Source organism: Mesoplodon mirus, assembly GCF_964341445.2.
Source record: "Mesoplodon mirus genome assembly, chromosome: 3".
NCBI lineage: Eukaryota > Metazoa > Chordata > Mammalia > Artiodactyla > Ziphiidae > Mesoplodon > Mesoplodon mirus.
Genome location: NC_138978.1, coordinates 67,999,061 through 68,005,060, shown reverse-complemented (window position 1 = coordinate 68,005,060; position 6,000 = coordinate 67,999,061).

The window sequence follows — 6,000 nt, the reverse complement described above, 5'->3', positions numbered from 1 at the left end:
GTGTGTATATATATATATATATATATATATATATATATATATATATATATATACTTTTTACAAGAGCAACAATAAAACAAACTGACATTGTAAAGTCCTACTCTGAGTTAAGCCTATATGAGGGCAACACTTACTTCTATTAAAGCACTCATTAGGGAAGACAGAATTAATGCATTCATCTCTCCTGTTAGGCTGTGAGCAACTTAAGAGCAGAAATTATGTCTTACTCATTTTTGCATTCCCAACAGCCTAGCACAGTGCCTGATGTATATAGATATAAATTTAATTGTTTTGGATTGAATTGAATTGAACTAAACTGAATCAAACTGAATTAGATTGAACCAATTGAACTGAGTAGAATCAATCCCTTCAGTAAAGGAAATTTTACTGAATATTTCCCTTCTCAGTTCTGGAACAGAGGTAAAGTGAATACAGATGAAGCCATCATCAATTCTGTAGACAAAATACTACAGCATTTTGAAATTCCATGGAAAGATAAATAAATAAATATATATATATATGTGTGTGTGTGTGTGTGTGTGTGTGTGTGTGTGTGGTACACGAGCCTCTCACTGTTGTGGCCTCTCCCGTTGCAGAGCACAGGTTCCGGACGCGCAGGCTCAGCGGCCATGGCTCACGGGCCCAGCTGCTCCGTGGCATGTGGGATCTTCCTGGACTGGGGCACGAACCCGCGTCCCCTGCATCGGCAGGCAGACTTTCAACCACTGCGCCACCAGGGAAGCCCAAAGATAAATAATTTTTAACCTCTTTATTTTCCACATCTTCCCTTTAAAAATTTATCTATATCTTAAGAGGTTTTTGCATTACTTGGAGTTACTAACGTTAATCATTTATACAAGATATATGATGCTCCAGCAATAGTTTACAAATCAGACTTCAGGGAGATTTTTTAAACACTACAATTACCAGGACCTATTCATGATCAACTAAATCAGAATCCATTGGGGTTAGGCCCTTGAATTAGAAAAAAATCAAAGCTCCAAAAGTGATTTGGACACAGCTTGTCCATAAAATAAGTATACAGCAGGGTCCTTGCCTATATATATGCTTGCTGAATATAAGCTAATTTTACATGCCTGCTGAATATAACCTAATTTTTTTTTTTTGGTTGTGTTGGGTCTTTTGTTGCTGCCTGCAGGCTATAACCCAATTTTATATTCAAAAGTATTACCTACCTACAAAGTAGCTTTTGATGAATGTCAAATAATGATGCAAAACAAAACAAAACAAAAAAACAAAACAAACCACATGCTATATAATTTAAGAGGAGGAAAAGACTGGCTAAAGAAGGAGTTTTGAACATAGCATTACTTAAATAGGTCTTACTTCTGTGGAGTTTTTAAAATCTTGGAACAGAAATAACTAAGCTTGAGCATATGATAAATTGAGAGCTTGGACACAATTTAAATCATTATATCATTATAGAGTTCAGAGAAATTATTAAGATGATGTTAATTAAAGTCCCTATTATTGCTCTATACAGTAAAACAAACTAAACAAAACTGATGGGATCAAAGTAATTTAAACTTAATTTTGATTTTTTTGAGACTAAACAATTGATGAGGTTAAGTTGGGCAAAGTCATAAATATCAAATAACAGTACATAAAGTGGTAGCAGTGGTGGAAAATAGGAACAGGAATGATAATAAGAGTTTCAAAAGGAAAAAAAAGTCAAACCAGGGGAGCTTAGAAAAATAAGAAAACTTTAATTATCAGAGGAGAGAAGCACCTGGGGAGTAGTATAAGCCACTGTCTATCAGTGAGAGGACGATGAGAACTGTATATGAATTCCTGGTACATTATGGCAAGAAACATTGAGGAAACTGAGTGGTGTAAAGAGAGACATCATTTCATAGAGAGGATAATAAAAATTTTGTTTGTTATAAGTCTCTTGAGATTACATTTGAAATGTAGTGTTCAATGCTGGACACCTACCTCATTATCATGAAAGAAAGAACAATCAAAGAAAGAAAACTTTTCTTGGAAATACAGAAATGGGTTATGAAATGTATTTGTTCTGGCTAAAGACAGTAATTGTACATATTCTCTAAATGCACCTTTAACAATTCCATTAAATTTTCCTAGATATCATAATTGAATGGGCTGCACATTTTTACCCATTTAGAAGGTGTTTTGTTTTAAATTTAAATTTGCAAAAGGCTTTCTAGTAAGTTCTATCAAACCATTCCAAACTTACATTGCCCAGTGGCCTTTGGTGTTCATATATCTTAACTTATGCAGATCACAGGGAGCTAATGGTAAGCTAGGAACCAATCTAAAACACTGTCCAATTTTTATACTTTGCTCTACGTTGAGCTTTCTGCTTAAGTAGAAGATTTTATTCTATTTTGACTCACTGGAAAACTTTGAAGATGGTTTCATTGTTTTTGCTAATATCTGATTATGGGCTATAAAATATGTATTTATGTAAGTATTTTGGTTATTACTGATGTCATTTTTCTACTGTGTAGCTTTCTACTATGTATCTTACTACAGAAACACATTTGTTTTGCTCTTTAAATCAGATTGATATAATAACATCATATGTGGTGTCCTTTATATATTAATAAAAGTCACCTGCATACTGAATTTTTAGTTCAGCACGGATGATGATAAAATCTTACAAAGACAAAAGGTAGCTCTTCATGCCTAAACAAGAACATTCCCCAGAAATATGTGTTTAAAGAGAATATAAAATACAGGATTAAATACTAAAGTGTTGAGATCAATCAGCTTTTTTTTTTTTTCAGGTTCAAAGTAAGTAAGACTCTGTGAAATATTATGTTAACCTGCTTGTGAACTTTCTTTTTCCCAGCTTTTTCTTGGTTCAGTTCTACACAGTTCAGCATGCACTACTTATGGTTAAGCCAACTTATCACATGATCACCACTTTCCCTTAATTTATAGTTTTACTAGGAAGTGATCTGTGGGGATACAGTGGATTTTTTTTTCTTTTTACTTCCCTATTTCTTACTGTTCAACAGAGTCTAGTGTCCACTTTGTCACTTGGTAGTCAAATACTAGAACAATTACCCTCACCCATCACGCACACTACTACTAGTACTACTATTACTACTACTACTACCACCACTGCTACAACTACATCACTTCCTTCCTTCTTCTCTGAAAAAGATTATCAATCTTACTTTTGGTCAGCATTTTAATTTCTAATAAGGTACCTAGACATTTTTATAAAAGACTCTAAGTTAACCTAAAGTGTAGACATTTCCCCAAGCCACTCATTCTCACACATTACACTCCAGACTGGACCTCTTTTAGACTCTCCTACGACCAGGCACTCTCTCCTCCCAATCTTCACAGTGTTCTCACTGCTAATATACATTCCCTTGCTCATTCTCCCTCCTCCTTCCCACCACAAAAACAATCAAAGAAATATAAACAGGCCAATCTTATTCTCCTCTTAGGTCTCAGTATAAATGTCACTTCCCCTGAGAGGCCTTTCCTGATCATGTAGTTTTGTGAGTCCCTTATCCTGGAAGCTCCCATAACATCCTGTAGTTTGCTTCTTGTAGCTCTAATCACAAGTTACTGCAATGGCTTTTATTCCCTTGTCTTATCATTTGCTAGACTGGAAAACCCTGAGAGCAAGGAAAAATAGCCCTAGTGTGTAGCAAAGGCCCTGACACATAGTTAACATTCTATATACATTTGACAATTTGAAGTTAGAGAGGGCATAACAGTGGTCTATATTATTTATCTGTTTCAAACTATAATCTTATTTTTGAAGGAACTATGTAGATTCATTTCCTACTTCAAAGCACATACATTGAACATGACTTTTGTCTGCTTAGGCATTCCCTGACTTCCTCTGTAAAACAGTTAGTTTACCATCTCTATAACAGGGATTATGCTAGGTGCTGCGCTGTCTACCTCATTATATGGTTTCTTTAATATGGACTAAAAGGGATGAGGTTCTTATCCCATTTTTTTCCTTCTTAACCCTTCCAAATTTAGCATTTCCATGATCATTACAGTCCATGACCATGATATCCATTACAAAAATATACCATGCCCTCTACTATTAAAAATATACCATCACTAGGGAAAATATTGAATAAGTCAATTAAAGAACTATAATTTATGCTTCATATAAATGAGAATAGATGACTGATTTTTAAATTCTAAACAAAATATAAAAGTAATAATCACAAAAATAATGAAGAAATAAAAATAATAATGGAGTATTTACAGACCATTTTAGAGAAAAGCTTGAACTAAGAAATATAAATGGAAAATGGAGTATATTTTTGCCTTGAGGAATTTGCTAAAAACATACATTTGGTCTTAGGTTCCAAATAATCAGAGCGTGGCCCAGGGCTCCCACATGTTGGAAATTCTTAGAGGGGATTTTTGATTTATTAAGCTGGAACTCCCCCCAAAATATGCCTTCAGATTAAGGATCAACTAGAAGTAAATCTGTCATACTATATGCCAGACCAAAAGAATTGTGGAAAGGCTGCTTCGGCATTGAGCAAAACAGGATAAATTAAAAAGAAAGTAAAATAAGGTCCCTGAGAAATTATGGCCCTAAATATGCTCACTATGGATATGTCCTGTGGATGTGCACAGCCTGTGGGCTAGAGAACCTCAGCTGAACATAGTTTAAGATTGTTACCAATTGGTAATGCCTCTCCTGTCTCCTGACAGAAGCAAATGCAAAGCCCCAGGGGCAGGGTCCATTCATCTTAGGCCATGGGGAATTTCTACAGATACTTTACCAAGGACAATGAGCAGCAAACAAAATTAATCTGACACACAGGAAAGCATGGCAACGTGAGCTGCAAAACAAGAATCAGAAGCAGATCCCCACTGACTTCAGCTAGTGGAATTATCAAATGCAGTTATAAAACAACTCTGCTTGCTTACCATATTTAAAGGAAAAAAGAAAGGGTAAGCACAAGAGAGATGACAATGGTAAACTCTCTCTAGGGAACAGGAAACTCTAAAAAGGGAAAAGCAGACTTCAGTGAAAAGGAAACCCTATGAAGTAAAAAAAAAAATTAAAAATCAGAAATTTTTCATTTCATTTTTTTCCAAATATTGTCAAGAAACCAACTAAATTATATTTTCATTTTAAATTCAAATCTTGAATTTAAGCTGAAAAGAAAAAATATACACCCTCCAAAAATTATTGATCAACTTAATAAAAAATGGTTAACAATTTTATTGTGTTATACATTTGAATTTTTAGAGCCCCAAATTATTTTAAAAAGATCTTTGTAAAGTTTAACTCTCTCCTTTACCTAATGTTAGCCATTATTGCTGAAACTCCCTTAATTCAGATTCCTGATATTTCAAAGACCACTGGGAAGTAACTATATTTATTTTGCTCTTAGTAATTCTTAAACTCACATGGACTCAAAGCTCAACCCAAAGTATGGTAAGCACTGGACACCTGTTATTCCTTGATTCCTGTCTGAAACAAAATTATTAGGAGTCCCTGCTATGTTGATGGTATATTCTGGGCACTTCTTGGAATAAATAATGTACAGGAATCATTCAAATGCATATTCAGTGGGAAGCCATCTGGCTCCGTGTGAATTTATGAGTATTTTAGCTTGCTCAGCTAGTCAAAAGTAAAATCTGGCACTTGGGATTATCATGTAGATTTGTGACATATATTACAAAAAAATTTGCTTCTATAAATCAATGATTGACATATCTACTAAAGCATAGTTTCTTTCTTTCATCATTGATTGAGTCCACTTAAACTATGTATAATATGGCATGCTTAGTTTGGAAGTCATCATAATTCAACTTGAATTACAACATGCAATGTTTTATTAAAATAGTTGCATATAAAAAGAGAATCTCGGCATTGGGTTAGACTTTATAGGTTACCATAGGGGACACTGTGATGTGGCACCCACATTTTTTCTTCAATGAAGGGCTTATTACCTTATTACTTTAGCTACCAGGAGTGCTGTCAGTAGACACGTTTCAGCTGTCAGCACCATT